The sequence below is a fragment of the Cupressus sempervirens genome, chromosome 11 (genome assembly GCF_028749045.1).
Source record: "Cupressus sempervirens isolate cs-2001-9-10 chromosome 11, ASM2874904v1, whole genome shotgun sequence".
NCBI classification, from domain to species: domain Eukaryota; kingdom Viridiplantae; phylum Streptophyta; class Pinopsida; order Cupressales; family Cupressaceae; genus Cupressus; species Cupressus sempervirens.
In genome coordinates this window covers 337,176,579-337,195,494 of record NC_143128.1, presented here as the reverse complement: position 1 = coordinate 337,195,494, position 18,916 = coordinate 337,176,579, and the positions used below count along the sequence as shown (strand labels likewise).

General features: G+C 32.2%; 1 pseudogene; it reads left to right on the top strand.

Moving 5' to 3' along the window:
• Positions 1 to 285: 285 nt before the first annotated feature.
• Positions 286 to 18,916, top strand: part of LOC149529460 (uncharacterized) — a 63,045-nt pseudogene continuing 44,414 nt past the window's right edge.

The window sequence follows — 18,916 nt, the reverse complement described above, 5'->3', positions numbered from 1 at the left end:
TTTTTTTTAAAATATGGTGGTTGAAATGTGGCAGCGCGTGCGTCTGAGAGGGGTGCAACGGCGGCGGCACATGTGCGGCCCAGAGGGGCGCAACAACCGTCGCATGTGCACATCCAGAAGGGCACCGCGACAGTAGCCGTGTGCTGCCCAAAAGGCCCATGCAATGGCATGCCACCACAATTCCAAAAGGGTGTAGCGACGGCAGCCACCGCGTGGCCCAAAAGGCGCATGCAGCAGCCCACTGCCATGTGTCCAAAAAGGGTGTGACAGCAGTGACTTGTGTGCATGGCCCAGAAGGGCATCGCAGTGCTGCAGCGCGCACGTGTCCAAAAGGGCATGCGCAGCACTGCATCACGCGCTTCCTCTTCTAGTCACACGCGCGAGAGTGCTAGGTCACGTGAAAGGTGGAGGGGGGAAGGTTTCCATACCTTTCCCTCCTCAGCTCTACTTCTTCAACATCAAAAAACAAAAAAAAACAAAGGGGGGAGGGGGTTTTTATAACTTCCCTTCCTTCTTTCTTTGCATGCATATGTGCCTCGATATGTGTGCGCATGAGATTTTTTTTTCAACTTATTTAACCAAGATTTCTTCTTCAGACTCCCAAACTATGAGTTTGAGAGTTAGAAAAAGTAGGGGGTCCCCATTCCTAGTGAGGAATGGGGTGTGTGTTGTGGATACCACAACATGAACTATTACTATATAATTTTATTTAGTTATAATTGTAGGATTCCCTTTTAGGAGGGGTCATGATAGTCTCCCCTTCTCAAAATTAATTTTCCTCGAGCAATATCACTCATACATAGGCTTCTTCATGGGTACAAAATGTATTTCATACAAAAGACCTAGAAAATTTATTAGATATACATATTTAATGAATGAAAACACAAAGCAAACATGATGTAGACAGATGAAGACATGAACCATACACAATGCAAATATATCATATATTTTGTATTGATCCTTTATAATTTATTCCTTACAATGAAGTAGAGTAAAGGGAATGATCTACAAAACATATTTCCCTAGTACATTTTATTGATCATGAATACTACAAGAACAAGTAATCATTTTAAAATTTACCCCCTTGGCCTCAATGGAAGACATCAATCATCCACTGAGGTGGTCTACTTGGCAGATTCTTAACTGAATTAAGTTGACATGATGTCAATTTTTTCTTAACTTGACCAATCTAAGCCTAAGAGAAAAACTTTGGCCCTCTTGGCTTTGATGAAAATATTATACCATTCCATCAAGGTGGTCTACTTAGATGTCCATCTTAAGATTATTTTCCCAATTTAAGCCCAAGAGCAAAACTTTGGCCCTCTTGGCCTTGAAAGCAACACTTTGGCATCCATCAAGGTGATCTACTTAGATGGAAATATTTTTTCTCTTAAATATCCTACCTAAGCCCAAGAGCAAAACTTTGGCCCTCTCGACCTTGATGGAAGCACTTGACATCCATCAAGGTGGTCTACTTAGGATGTAATTAGATTCACTAATTATTCTTTATTTTATATATATATATATATATATATATATATATATATATATATATATATATATATATATATATATATATATATATATATATATATATATATATATAAAGTTTACTTTTCTTTATTGAATCACCTCTAGAATTGCAACTCATCTAGTTCTTGTTGGTCCTTTGCATCTTTATGACTCTCTTGATTATATTTAGGTCTCTTGTTCATCTTTCCTTTTACTTCCTCATCAAGTGCGGCATCCATTTTTCAAACTCAGATTCTCTTTCCATATATGTTTCCTGGTTCCCAACTTTCCTTGCAATAAAATCATTAAAAAAAATTCTTTTTAGTTTGTCATGATAGCTTTTGAGCTTTGTTCTGCATTTATGGCCACATTGCCATGGTTCCTTGCAATGGTAACATAACTATTTTTTCTAAAATTCCTTAGAGTGTTTTCTTTCTTTTTCATAATTTCTAGAATATTTGCTTGACGCATGGTTCTTAGACCTATTCTTTGATGGGTGCGTGTCAAATTTTAATGCCTTTTGGATTGCATCTTCTAAATTTTTTTGTTCATGTGCTCCCATTGTGCTCTTGATTAATTCCTTCAACCAATCTATAAATAAATAGGTGAGTCTCTTTTGTGATATTTTAGGTTCCTTGGCTGATAACCTTTCAAATTCCCTAGAAAATTCCATCACTAATCCTTCTTTTCTAAGTTGGGTTAATCTTTTGAAGTACCATTCTAAGTCTATTCGATCAAATCACTTTATGAGTTTTTGGGTGAATTCATCATAACTCTTAATTTTTTTATGTCCCTAGTTGCCAAGGCCATGTTGCCACCAATATTGTACTACTCCTATTAAATGAAGGGCAACAAATTGGATACCACCTTTTTCTGTCATAGGATTTAAGGAAAGATATGTATCCAACATTTGTACTCATCAGTGTGTTGTAGTTCTTTTTGATCCATCAAATTTTGGAAGACTCACTTTATTTATCTCTTCTCTTAGTCCCTTATCTTGGTGTATCTATCTCTTCCTATCAGATAGTTGTATCACTTAATCTAGTAGTGCTATATTGAATACTACTTAATAAATGAAAGCATTCACATAACTAAACAAGCTAACACTTATGATAGGACCAAGGAGGACACCATGGAGGAAAGTAGACCAAGAATGGTAAACTCCTCAAGTTCTTCCCACGATGATGAAGCTATGTCCTAGATTGGGAGGGGATGTATGCTCACTTTGTGTTCAATCTTCCAATAGGTGGGGGGTTTACTAGATGAGGGTTTCAACAATGGAGGTATGGAGGGATTTCAACATTATGATGGTATTTTGGTAGTTTTTAGGCTCTCAAAAGAGTATTATAAGTTTGCATGAAGGTGGTTGATGAATTTTGAGAGGGAAGGGCTTTATTTATAGGTTGAGGGGTAGTGAGATGGAGGGTTAGGATGCAAGGATAGAATAATGGTGAGGGAGGGCTAGGATACACTCAAAGGGAAACACATGGATTGTGCTTGTTTAGAGTCAATAGGGGAGTGACACTTGTCACAAGGAGGATGAGTGTGAGAGGATAGGTTAAGGGTTAGTTAAAGGGAGTGATGAGGGAGGTTGAGTGTGTAAGAGACATGTAAAAGTAATAAAGAGGGATGTAAGAGGCATTAATGGCATGTAAGAGGCATTAATGGCATGTAAGAGCCATTAATGCTCTTGGATAGGGATGGGAGACTTTTTGACTTTGGTTTGGGTTAGCAAGTCTTAACCCTTGCTTAAAGTTATGCACATTTTTAGGAGGGGGAATAAGGATTAGCTTTAAAAATGGGTTAGGTAGCAAGTGGCTTAGCTTTGATGGGATGGGTTAGTTAGGAGGCTAAGTGAGGTTAGTATTGGTGAATGGATTGGATTAGGGATAAAGATAAGTTTTTAGGGATGTTTTAGGGGTTTAGATATGTAACGCCCCACCAAAGGACCTAAAAGAAATGAACTAAAGTCTTACTAAGTTTGCGAACAATTTTTTTTTTTTAAAGTAAGAAAGAACAACATACACATCAAACATCTAGTAGTGGAAGCAATAACATACAATCAACTAAAGCATACATAATAGGTTACATTTCTTAAGGATCTCATGATGTTGAATTACATTTAAATCTAATTTAATACTAAGTCTAACAACTACCACATCCATAAAAAAGAATAACAGAAAGTCCAAAGTCCATAATATACATTTATTTTGAATGCCTATTGGCAAATTAATTCAGAATGCTCAATCATTCACTGTACATGTCATAGTGTATGAAATGCTAAAAGAATATACATATGTAGAAATAGAAATAAAGATACATCATCCTCCTCAAATCCATGATACAAAGTATAGTAAAATAACTGAAACTAATAACATACATGATACATCCATCCATCATAAAAGATATATACATTCAACATGAAATACAACTATCCATCATAAAATACAACTAACTAAGTGCACGATTCCTCCCAACCATCAATAGCATCATTAGACCATCATGGGCCCTATCCATACCCCATGCATAACATCCCAAGTCACTAAAAAAATCATCGGTACTATCATAATAGGTACATCACTCCTAAAACATGCTACAACATATGCATAAAAAAATCTAACATGCTAGAATAAAGCATAATATGATCCTACAAAGTAGATAACATCATCTATCACATGCTAATCATCAATATAAGGAAATGTGTTAGTAAATAAAATCATCTAAACATGATAAGCAAGCATCCCAAGAAGCTCTAGCCACAATGACTACGGATGGATCTCAATGGTAAGAGTAAAAAGCACTACCACCAAACCTCATGGAACCTAAATGGTCCACTCCCACCACACTAAGGAGATAGTCTCAAGTCTCAAATAGGATATCAAATCACATAACACAAATAAACTCTAAGTCTAGGAAATCCTAAAAGTATACTAACTTAAAGGTTCCAACATAGATCAACATCTAGACCCAGAGGCACACAAAGACACGTAGGAATCTACTATTTAAGCAAGTAAGTGTCATCGTACAAATCATGTAGGAATTACCCTGGCAGTTAGCTTAAGACTCTAGGGTCCCTAGTGATCCCTATGCGGCCACTAGTATCCTCTCGTACTGATGAGGCATAATATGAAATGAAAGGTTGTAATCAAGTGTTCTCTCTACTCCCATCCTAGTTTGTACTAGCACTTGAGGCATGGGTGAGAACATACAATTATATTATTAGGTTCGTTTTACTCTCATTTAGTGTAATGTTTTCACTTATTAAAACAACTTACAATGAGTTCTCCTAGTAGCCACTTAGGGCCCCATCCCCCATTGGAAGTCACTTCCCAACACTGCATATAGATTACCTACCCTAGGCTCAATAAAAGCACAAATCAATAATCACATAAAATCACCTCAATCCTATAAAAGTGACTGCAAAGCATCAAAACATAATCCACAATAATCACACCAATTCTCCACGAGCAACTAGAAAGAACCAAAAGACAATCATAATGATCACAACACTTCTCAATGAGCAACTAAAAGGCATCAAATAATAAATCACAATATCCATTGGTTCTCAATGAGCAACCAAAAAACATCCCAAAGTAAATCACAACATCCATTGGTTCTCAATGAGCATCCAAAATGCATCCCAAAATAATATTGATCGAAGACTCTAAATGGTCAAGTCAAACATGTCACAAAATGACATCATCAAGAACAAACCATTCAAAACACCCCAATCCTCTCAAAGTGACTAGAAAGAAAATCAAACATAACTGATCGAGACTCAAAAATGGTTTAGTCAGGTACCTCATATACATACACCTCAGCTTCATACAAGAAGACTGGAAAGCGATAACAACCAGTGATTACAACATATCATAGAGCACACCATCACATTACCATAGTTTGGCTAAGAGATTAAGATCAAAACATCAACATGACATCACAAATTCATAACTCCCAAGCCTCTAGTAACAACCTAAACTGGTCAATGTTATGACAACTCGAAACCCCAAAACATAGATAGTACATAGAAAACATCATAATCTCACAATTTGGTTTGATTCAAAAACATATAGCTGAACTAAATGTAAGGTTCCAGTTTCCAGTTTAATGTATGTTTCAAGTAGAAACAATCCATCATTTACCACTATAATAATTTTTTTGAAATCAATTTCCTTAAAATACTCTATGGGTAAATGTTTGAATTTCTTAAATCATTAAGATTATAACTAATGATCTCTCAATGAATTAATTCTAATTTATTAAAAATTATTATCATAATAAAATGAATTCACTTTCCTTAAATATACTCCCCTGTTAATTTGACCTAATTATAACCCATTTATTTAAATTGATTAATAATTTATTAGATTACTCCAATTATTAACCAATCTTAATTTAAATTTAATTTAATTAATTAATAAATCATAAAACTAATTAAAATTTATCTATGCATTAATATTTAAATTAATAATTAATAATAAAAAATTTTAAGTAATATTAAATATTAAATATTATTAATTAAAATAAAAATTAACAATATTACTAAACTTATTAACAAATATTATTAATAAAGTTAATAATTTTTAAAAATTAAATTAAATACAACTTGCACAGTGCATATAATAAGCCGTTGGGTTAATTAAAAAAGGTCGTGCAGCCTACCTCTATCGCAGGGCCTGCGATAGTGGGTACGACTGCCGCCGGCGTAGGTGAGTGGGGATGGGGTGGGGTAAAACCCCCCTCCCAACATATTATATATATATATATATATGTATGTATGTATGTATGTATATGTATGTATGTATATGTATGTATATATATATATATATATATATGTATGTATATATATATATATATATATATATATATATGTATATATATATATATATGTATGTATATATATATATGTATGTATATATATATATGTATATATGTATATGTATATATATATATATATATATGTATATGTATATATGTATATATATATATATGTATATGTATATATGTATATGTATATGTATATATGTATATGTATATATATATGTATATATATGTATTTATATATATGTATATATATATATGTATATATATGTATATATATATGTGTGTGTGTGTGTGTGTGTGTGTGTATATATATATATATATATATATATATATATATATATATATATATATAATTTTTTATTTTTAAAAATAAAAATAAAAACAAGACCCCCCCACTCTGATTCAATATGTGTAAAAACATATTTTAAAAAAAAATTATTTATATAGATTATGTTATAAACAAACCCCCTTCAACATTATTAAGGTTTAATAATATATAACTTATTATTATATTTATATATAATTTTTTAATAAATTATTGCAATTTAGACTGATAGGAAAAATAAGTTGAACCATTCGAATTTTCATTCTAGGATTTTCATTTCCAAAATCAACCTTTTTCTAAATTTAAAATTTCTCAATTCCATTTTAATTCAAACCCAAAATCCGATTTAATTCTAATTTCTTTTAATTGTTGAATGAGGTTTTCTAAATAATTTTTCAATTTGGATTTACAGATGAAATTGAATAGAAAAATATTTAGAATGAAGGTTGGCAAGATTCATGCAACAAGATTTGAGAAAACAATTTTTTTAAAAGCACAAAGTAGATAGAACGTATTGAATTGCATAAATCATTTAGTGGTTGAAACACAAGACCCTACTGAGCCTGATGCTAATGCGCAACCACCCAAAAATTGTGAGAGAATTCACTTCTACCCAAAAACTTCTCTCTGAAACTTTTTCAAAAATACCCTTCCAAAGTTCACTTCCCAATTTGCTCCCAAAATTTGCGTCCCTCAAAAATGAACCCTCAATTGGTGATAAGGAGTTCTCTCCTCAAATCGGGGCACTAATTGTGCGTTCACCTGAGAGGACTCCTTGCTCACAAGACTCAAACTCTAAATTAACTTTTATTTTTCTTTTCTTTATCTTGCATTAATCTTTTTCATGCACATGAAATGAATTATTAAATTACTTTATTTAATTTTTTTCACTTCACTTGACTTTTGATTAATTAATTAAATTTAATATCATGCACGAACTTTATGCAATTAAAATATCCTTATTAAATATACTTGTTTTATCTTTTTAAATTAATTTCTCATATTTTAAACTCATGCACGCATTATGTGATATAGAATTTAATAATTTAATATCTTTTCACTTTTTAATTAATTTTAGAAACTTAATTGATAAAATATTTATTAACTCAAATAATAATAATATTTAGCATTTATTTAAAAATGAACTCTAAATATATTATTATTAAATTAACTAAATATTATCACGTTCTAAATTTAGACTTATGACTTTTATCTCCAAAATTTAATTCATTTTATTTAATTAATTTTCTAATTAATTAAATATAATTAAATATTTAAAATATCATAATAATTTTCCATTAAATTAAATCATTAATTTAATCTTTTAATTAGACTTAATTAATAGAAAATCCACTAAAGACTCATAAAACAACATACGAAACCCATCAAAGAAAACACATACAAAATCAAACTAAAGGGTTATAATCACAAATCAACATCATTCGATGCATTTGGAGGATACACAACTCAGATACTTGTCCTAATTGTCAATTAGGACAAATGGTTTAGAGGTTTAGGATTTGGACTTAAGAATTTATCTCTCCTCTTGTAGTTCCTGCCCCTGGTTCACATTTTGTTATCATTGTTGAAGTCTTTTAGAGCTAGTTTTATGCTGTTGGTTAGCAACATTCTTTTGAGACTATTAGATATTGTGCTATGGATTCAGTTTATTATATGATGAGATTACTTAGACTTTACATTTCATGTATGCATGATGATTATTACATTGCTTTCAGTTATTAATGATGATTAGTAAGATGATTTATTATCATATGTGTTTTCTTATAGACATTTACCCCATACTTGCATGTGTATGGTGTGTGTGTTTGTTTTGTGTGTTTGCTTTTGTATGGTGTGTCTGATGTGGTTAAGGAAGGGAGTCATAGTCACCTGCTAATTGGGATCTACACGATGCACCACTTTCTGCCATTGCCTATTTAGTTTAATATATTGTGCTTGTACATGTGTGGTTTTTATGCAGGTTGCAGGTACCGGGTATCGACTTCCCTGAATTGCCAGGATGAGCGTACCCTATCACATTATCTCAATGATAAGAGAGGGGAGATAAATTCTCAAGTCCAAATTCTAACCCGTTAAGCCATTTGTTCTAATTAAAAAATTAGGACAAGTATCTGAGCTGAGTACCCTCTAAATACGTTGGATAACGTAATTCATGATTTAAACCCTTGGTTTGATTTTGTAGGTATTTTGGCCATGATGGGTTTTCATATTTTTACCTTGAGAGTCTTTGATGTATTTTCTATTAATTAAGCCTAATTAAAAGATTTAATTAATGGTTTAATTTAATGAAAAATTAATATGGTATTTTAATATTTATTTTATTTAATTAATTAGAAAATTAATTAAATAAAATAATTAAATTTGAAAATAAAAGTTTAAAGTTTAAATTTGAAATGTATTTTAATAATAATATATTTGGAGTTCATTTTTAAATAAATGACTAAATAATAGTATTATTAAAGCTAATAAATATTTTAGCAATTAGGTTTTGGAAAATGAAATTTAAAAGTGAAAAATATATTAAAATTATTAAAAGATTCTAGATTTCATGTGATTAAAATATAAATATATTAAGATTGAAAAGTGGAGTTATTAAAGTTAGTGCATGAGATTTAATAAATTAATTAATTAAATTGGAAAGAGTAAAGTAAATATTATATTAATGATTGTGCATTATTTTAATATTTGCTCACATAGGAGTTGGCAAATTCTCGGGAGTTGTCATGTAGACAATACAGAAATTTGCACTCTAAGAATGCACTAGTTGTCTACACTTACAAGTTAGCATTTTATTTGAGCACATGGTGTCTACAACCTTAAGACTTATCTAGAAGGTTGGAAAAGACCCATGCTTGGTTGTCATGCTTATCTTCTAGTTGTTTCTAGAGACACTCTAGATGCATCTTAGAGGCCTTTAAATTGAGGCTCTCCTAATATGTTTGGACAAGCTTAAATGCAAGCTACAAGCTACAAGCTAAAATGAAATCTTCAAAGCTTACATGCATTGGAGAAGATTCATATACTCATATATTTTCTACTTGCTTCTATGCTCCTTTTAGCACTTCTAGTCACTTGGAGGATTCGGTTGGCTTGGATCTTGGAAGAATTGCGAATGATGGAGAAGGAAGGGATTTTCTATGGACTTCTGAGGCATGGCAAATTCAGCATCAGTGTCCAGGTGCACTTGTGATATTCACATACTCTCTTTGCACTATTTCTCTTCCTGTCTTCATCGTGTTTTTTATATGTGTATGAATACTCTTTGTGATTGAATCTACAATTTGAAATTGGAATCTAGATATTTTATTTGGTTGAGAAGAAAACAATAGAAAAACCCTAGTTCCAAATGAGAAAGAAATTAGATCTTAATCGGGTTTGGGTTCGAATTTATATTGTGAAATTAGATAGACAAGATTTGAAATTAAAATAGAAATTCTAAGTTGAAAATTTGAATGGTTAGATGTAATCTTTCTATCAAATTATATTTTCAAATGCGTATGGACAAACCTATTAGATGGATGAATGGGTAAATTTAGAGAACAATTACCCTTTTAGGAGAAATTCTTAATTCATCACAAACTGCCCTATCGCTGCCCCTTGGATAGACCCGAACTCAGTCATTCATAACTTTTTATCATGATCGAATCTATTCAATCGCTCCAGTCAAAATTGACAAAACTTGGCCCTCTTCAACATATTTTAATTTCAGCCCAATCCAACAGTTCATTAGGGAGATATGGCTATCATACTGGGACTATTTTATTCAAGGACAAATATTTCTCCATTTCCCATAACCAAGAGTTCTTTATGCTTAAAGTTTACAAAAATAATATATATCAAAGCATGGAATGAATTAAAGATATTATTGAAATCTTTCCTTAGTAGAATCTTATTTTTATGCATTAGTTTTATATGATTTATTAACTAATCTAATTTAATTAAGATCAATTAATAGTAGAAGAAGTATAATTCATCTATTTATCAACCAATATAGGAGGTATTTAGTTGAGATATTAATATTGAAAATTTATTATAATTTTTTATTAGTAAAGTAATAATTTGAACATTGATGGAATGATACATAGTTGACTCTTAATGAACGAAACTATTATTAGTTGATAATCATGTAGTTATTGACATATCTACTAGTTAATTTAATCGTAAAATTAATTAGATTTAATTGATAATAGAGTTTTAATTGTTTTATCAAGGGAATATTAGTATTCATTGAAAGTATGACAAATGTGATCATTAAAGATTTATTAATAAGATTCTCAATATAGCTTTTTATTAGATGTTAACAAATTATTATTATTGAATTATTAATAGGATCATTTGAGTATTGAATTATAGTTGACCTTAATCTTACATAATTCTAGTTAGTTATTAGTCAATAGATATTAATAGGAACGTTGCTATGGTTATGCAACTATTAATTAAATCAATTAATAAGAGTTAATTAGGTTTAATTAATAATTAAGTTATGTAATAGAGATTTAATTGATATAATTCTTTTAATGAGATTGTAGATTATCTATATCGAAGTTGATAAGTTTTATGACTTTAGATATTATATGGTTGTCAACGATGATAACGATTAAATTAAAAGATTCAAACTTTAGTAATACTTAATTAAGTTTCTAATTGAAAATTATTAGAATGTAATAGGTCATGGATGGTGTACCTATATTAATTGATTGATTAAATTGATCATTTTAATAAAGTTATAATACTCTTATTCGAAAATTGATAATTGGCTCTCTTATAATATAACGATTAATGATCCTTGATTTATGGTGAAAAGTTCAAGTAACATTAAAGAAGAGTTAATCAATTAGAATATGGATCATAGTTAAATAAAGAGAACAAGTTGATTAAGGGTCAATGATGATCAGTTTAATGAGTAAATAATTATCCTTAAGTTATTCTTAGGATAATGCTATCGGAGAACAAATGGGTTGACTTGTAGGTCAAATGATGAAACTCAAGACACTTGAAGTATATTTGCAAACAGAAATCTGAAAACCTCTACACTTAACTCATTCATGTGATATTAGTAAACCAAAACATGTTTCTGCATCGTGTATTTTCTATGCTTCTTGTTTTGGATTTTGGGTTGACTATTGTTGACCAGTCTTAGGTTGTTACCAAAGGCTCGAGGGTTATGAATGTGATGGCATGTTGATTTTAATTGGTCTCGATCTTGATAAACCCAACCATGGTAATGTGATCGTATGCTCTATAAAATGTTTGTATTTGTTCATCAATCTTCATGTGTGAAGCTAAGATGTATGTGTAAGAGATACTTGAGCTAATCATTTTTGAGTCATTAATCAGTTATCTTTGGATTATTTTCTAGTCACCATGATGGGACTGAAATGTGGATTTATTTCTTGATGATGTCATGTTGTGACATATTTAACTCAACCATTTTGGAGTCTTCGATCAGTATGATTTTGAGATATTCTTGGTTGCTTGTTGAGAACCAATGGATATTGTGACTTATTTTGAGATATATTTTGGTTATTGAGAACCAATGGATACTTTTGATTATCAATGATGCCTTCAGTTGCCAATAGAGAACTGTTGTGGTCATAATTTTCTATGGATGCTTTTTAGATGCTCATGGAGATTTGATGATTCTTATATTGGAGATTTGATGATTCTTATTGTGGATATTTGATGCTTTTATCATGGATATTTGATGATTCTTTTTATGGATTATCTTTTGGATTTTCTTTTTAGTCACTTGTACAAGACTGTGGTGATTTATGATTCCATGAGCTTAGGGTAGGTAATCTACTTGTAGTGTCAGAAAGTGGCTTGCAATGGGGGCCAGAGCCCTAAGTGGCTGCTAGGGTAACTCATTGTAAGTTTGGTTAATAAGTGATAATATTTACACACTAAATGGGGATTAAATAAATCTAAAAAGATAATTGTTTGATGTTCTCGACCATGCCTCGAGTGCTTGTATAGACTAGGATGGAAGTAGAGAGAATGCATGGTTGCGACCTTGCATTCCATAGTATGCCTCGTCAATATGAGAGGATACTAGTGGCCGCACGAGATCAGTATGGACCCGTGGATTTTAGCTAACTACTAGGATAACTTGTACATGATAAATGTGATGACACTTTTTCGCTTGCATAGTAGGTTTCCTACATGTCATTGTGTGCCTCTGGAAATTAGATGTCAATTTTGTGTGATGGAACCTTTGAGTTAGTATACTTTTAGAATTCCTGGACTTATAGAGATTTGTGCTTGTGAATTGATATCCTATTTGGGACTTGAGATTATCTCCTCAGCACGGTGGGAAGGGACCACTTAGGTTCCATGTGGTCGGGTGGTAGTGTTTTTCCACTCTTATCATTTGAGATCTGTCTGAGACACCGTGGCTGGAGTATTTTTGGTTGGTATTTATCTTCATTCTGTTCTTGGAGCATTATGATAGATGGCATACCTTATGATGGATGTATTTACTGGTATGTTTCTCACATTGATGATTTGCATATGATGATGTTATCTTATGTTTTACTTTGCATGTTAGTAGGATGTTTTAGGAGTGACATTCCTACTATATTAATAGCCGATGATCTCTTTGATGCTTTGGAATGTTATGCACGGAGGGATGGCTAAGATCCATGATGGTCTAATGATGCTATTAATAGTTGGGAGGAACTGTGCACTTAGTTATTTATGTTTTTGATATATGGTTATCTTTTATGATGGATGTTTATATCTTTATGACGATGATGTATCATTTATGACATATGGTTTCATTTACTTTAATTTCATCATGGATTAATATTGGATGATGTATTTTATTTGCCTGGATGTTTATTCTTTTAAGCTTTTCATACCTTGTATCATGTACAGAGGATAATTGAGCTAAACTAAAATGTAATTACAAAAAGGACACTTGTATATGGTTTAAGAATGTTGGATGTATCCTTGTTATTTCATAAGGATGTGATGTTAGATGAATAGTTATAATTAGATGTGTTACAATGTTAAGGGATTCTTAAAGAATGTAATTTGTTATATTATGTTTGCTTTCAGTTGGATGTTACTATTTCTTCCATGAATGTTATGAATGGTTTTACTTTCATGTTTTTTAAAAAAATTTGTTTGGCAAACTCAGTGAAATTCTTTGGATCCCTTGGCGGGGCATTACACCTCTCTTACCATTGAGATAATGCGATAGGGTATGCTCATCCTAGTAATTCAGGAAAGTCGATACCTGGTACCTACAACCTACATAAAATCCATGCATGTACAAGCACAATATTCTAAACTAAACAGGAAATGGTAGGAAGTGGTGCATCATGTAGATCCTGACTAGCAGGTGATTACGACTCCCTTCCTTAACCACATCAAAAACACCATACATAAAGAAAAAAACATGCACATCATACACATGCAAGTATGGGGTAAGTATCCATAAGAAAACACATATGATAATTCATCTAACTAATCATCATCAATAACTACAAACACTGTGATAACCGTCATGCACATCAGAAATATAAAGTATCAAGTAATCTCATCATGTAATCAACTAAATCTGAAAATAATGCTACTAAACATCAAGCATAAAATTGGCCTAAAAGAGTTCGATAAGGATAACAAAATGGGAACTAGGGGCAAGCACTACAAGATATTATATTAAATGATTTATTTAATAAAATGAGTACATGGGATTAAATTAAATAGATTTGAGAATTTATTTAATTTAATAGAGGAAAAGGGATTTAATTGATAAGTTAATTTTGGGTTATCATTTGATTTTATCAATTTGGACTATAGTTAATTAAATAAATAAATAAACTAGGGGATGATGATCAATTAATTAAATAATAAATATTTAATCAATAATGTCCTAGGAGATGACTAAATATGATTACCTAATTGTGTAATCATATTTAGGTGTCTACAATAGTGACTTCATCTGAGCATCACAATAATCTTTAAAGGGTATCTCCCTCCTAAGTCTAGGATCAATTTTAGAGTACTCATTTATAATGTCATTTATATTATTTACTTCATTTAACCCATCCTCCTCTTCTTGTTCTTTTCTAGTTAGGAAAGGGGGTCTCGTGGGTCTACATTCTAATTCTAGTGTATGCAACCAGGGATTTTTTTAGTGGCGATTAGTCACCAAATGGCGAATATGTCTCAATTGGGCTTTAGAAATTGGCAAAAAAAACACCATATACTAGTTGATCAGTTCACCTAGATTTTATAAAATACTCATATAGTGGTTGGAACGTTCGCCACTATTATTATGTAATTTTAGTTTGGTAGTCGGGTTCTTCGCCCATATTTCTCTTTAATGTTTACTCTTATTCGCCATGAAATTAATTGAGTGTCTCTTTCGATGATCATCATTCGCCAAATTCCTATTTTCCTATGTGAAATTTTTATTTATCCTAGGACCCAATTCGCCATGCATCACACACAATGGGGTCCCAAATTTCTGCCATATTCGCCCACTCAATTACTTGAAATTATGCGGGCTTCGCCAAATATTACTTCCTATCATATGTAACGGTCAGCCCATTCACCAAAATAAAATAGTTTATTTGTAGTTGTCTATTTAAAACATGAGTTTCATTATTGAAACATGCCAAAAGGAGCCTTCTTCATAGTATTGCGATCAGTAGAGAACCAGAACGACTACGAGTACGAGTCCATAGTATTTTATTGCAGCCTTAATTTGATGGAGATGTCACAATCAAATTTAAATAAGAAGAGGAGTAGGACTAATGAAGGTGGAGATGTCAAAAAGAGGCCAACGAAATGCAAAAATATATCTTCATACTTTGGCGGGGGTAGATGCAACAATGTTGGTCAAAGTAAGGAAGGTACTGTAGAACAAGATTTAGTATGCAAAGAACATTAACAAATAAAGTAAACATTCACAAACCAAAAAACTAAATTCACATATATGTTTAGACAAAGAAAAGCAAAGAAAAACAAAAAGTGCAAACTTCACAAGAGAAAACACTCCATGCTTTCTTGATTCTGTAGATGTGTCCTTTTGATGTGGATGTATGCTCAAGATGCTCAAAAGCTACTTCAATGGAGGTGGGTAATGGAAAATTGGTAGCTTTGTGAGCTCTCAATTTGGCATTATAAGGGTAAGATTGATGGCTTTGGTTCTCAAAATAGCATGGTAACTTTAGCTCAAAGATTTTTGATGAAATGGCTTGGGATGGGATCCAATTTATAGGCCAAGGGGTAGAGGGATGGAGGGCTTAGATGCAAGGATGGGGAGATGGTTAAGGAGGGCTAAGATGCACTCAAAGGGGAGCACATGGATTGTGTTTGTTTAGCACCAATGAGAAGGTGACACTTGTCACAAGGAGGATGAGTGTGAGAGGGTAGGGTAAAGGGTTGGTTAAAGGCATAATGAGTGGGGTTGAGTATGTAAGAGAGATGTAAGAGGAATGAGTGTGGAAGAGGGAAGAGTGTGGAAGATGGATGTAAGAGTCATGAGTGGGCTTGTAAGATTCTTTTATGGTTTGTAAGAGCACTCATGACTTGGTGGTTGGGATTTTTGAGGGGAGACTTTGGTTTGGATTAGGAAAGTCTTAAACTTGTTTAAGGAATGTGACAACATTAGGGGGTGGATTAGGCTTGGGTTTAGGATTAGATTAGAGATGTTAGAAATGTGCAAGTGGATGGCATTAATGAGGTTGGGTGAGTTAGTGGCTAAGCTAGGTTAGTATGGGTGGATGGGGTGGATTAGGCTAAATGGAGGATTAGGGATAAGTTAGGGGTTTTTAGATTTGAAGATTTTATTTATCAAATAGATTTATTTAATAAATGGGGATTTTTGGAATTAGATAGAAGAATAGGATTTAATTGATAAATAATAGGTTATTTGATTTATCAATTAGGACTATAGATGATTAATTAAATTAATCAACTAGGGATGGCAAAGGATTAATTAAATAAAAATTTAATTAATGATGCCTTTAGAGATAACTAAATAGGATTACTAAAGCGGTGTAATCAAATTTAGGTGTCTACAGGTACATCATCAGAGGAGCCTGTACAATCTCAACCTACACAGGAGTTCATTCAACAAATTGGGGAGCCTAATAAATCTGGTGACAGAGTTGCAGAAAATGATATCTGTAATGAAGATGACCTTGAAGAAGAATATCCAGTAAATAACTAGTACCAGGATGAATCAATCCACTTTGGTGATGATGATGGTGCAATTAACAGTAACAGTGACACTAAAGGGAGAGGAAAATCAAAAGAAAAAATTGATCGTCTGTGGGAGATGGCTAGGAGATTTAAATTTGATTGAGTAGCAAAGTATCCATTCATTGAGCCCATGGACAATCCAATTGTAGGTGAGCCAACAGTAGAATGTAGATGTGTAATTTGTAGTTGGAAGTATAAAAAGGAAAAGTGGTTGCAGCTTAAACTAGACACCATAGAGAAACATGTTGGTAAGATTTACGAAACCTCAACTATAGATGGTAAGGAAATAAAAGTGGTAAGATATAAAACAAAGGAGCAATGTCAACATAAAAGGAATGCTGAAGAATATTATATGTTTCAGAAATTTTAGACGAAGCCTGATGAAGTTCAAGGTTCTATTAATGCTATTTTTGCAAAAGCAAGTGAAGTAGAAGAACATGGAAAAGTTGTTCAATTAAGTAATATTTTCTATATTTTGAGCAGAGGGCGTCCAATGATAGACTATCCAGAAATGAGTGGTTTTTTACACTTTTTGAAAGTTCCTAACTATCCTGTCAGTCATTGGTCGATAAACAGTGGATGGGAATGGGCAAGTTGTATTGCGCAGGTTGAAATAGAGGATGTACAAAGAAAAATAAAAGAATCAAGCTTTATTGCATTGTCCTTAGATGAAGTTACGGCAATAGATAATACATCATGGGTATGCATGCATGTTTATACTATACAGAATAATGTCCGTCAACCACATCTACTATTTGTTGCTAAATTGAGAGACAATGCGATAGTAGAAACTTTATTTCAATTAGTAAAGAGAAATTTAATTGAATATGGAGCTATGGATGAATTGATAATAGCGAAGAAGTTGGTCTGTGTTGGAGTGTGCTGCAGTGGCAGAGAAGAGAAACGCTATAGGAGGCAACATTGTTGAAAATGTAATAGGGAATTAAATGCTTTTAGTTTTTGAAGTTTGTATTAACATCCTACATGTGGTGGCATACCTGGAGTAGTAGTTCGATAAGCTCTCCAGATATAGCCACCTAAGACCAGGTGTGTGGATCTTAAATTAGAATAGTTTTTTTTTAGTTTGTAGGTGGAGTGTTTAATGATTTTTAGAATCCAATAATAGGTAGTAGGCAATTTTTGGAATATTCCTGATTTAGACTGTCTAATATTGGTAGAAAAAACGTTTCAGATTCTTATCCTTTTTTTGGATAGAAGACATTCTTCTTTTCTAAAATAAGAAGAAAACGTTTCACATCCTTTAATAGGAAAAGAAAATTAGTTTTAAAAAGAGAGCCAGTCGGCTATGTAAGACAGAGAAAAATCGAATTTGGAGAGATATGGAATGTTTTTTATTTTTGTCTTTGTGCAAGTTTTTGATGGTTTGAGTTTTGAACGGATTTTTCTTATCTTCTCACTGGAAACAAGTTGATAGTTTGCAGAAGATTAAAAAAAGTTTTAGTTTTGGGTCGAATTCAGTATGTCTATAGAAAATTAGTCTCAGTGCATGGGTAATATCTCCCAAATGCACCATTGGATTTCTCTCAAATTTTTATATGTTGTTTGAAACCTAGTTACGCAAAATATCAATGGTTGGATTGAGTAAATATTTTCTGGTTCAAAAGTTATTCATGTCTGAGTGCAGGTCTATCCGGAGGTAGCAAGAAGAAATTTTGGGGGATTTATTTTCAAAGTTTTGTTTTGAATCTGATTAATCCAATCTTGAGTTTGTTTTGATTGATTCCTCCTAAGTTTTCCAAGGTGTGGCTCTGCATCGGAGTGGATGGAGCTTTAGTAATCCAAGGTTAAAGGAATGGTCTTTTCACAAAGATGCAGGCTTCTTGTTCACCATATGTTGTTGCCATTCACTGTATGGCCCATAGGATGAATCTTGCTTTTAGAGTTGTGAAGAAGTTTCCTTCAGTAAACAAGGTTGAAGATTTAGTAAGAGAGTTGTATGCATATTTTTGTTGAAGTCCCAAGCATTTTAGGGAATTTCAACACTTTCCTGATGGA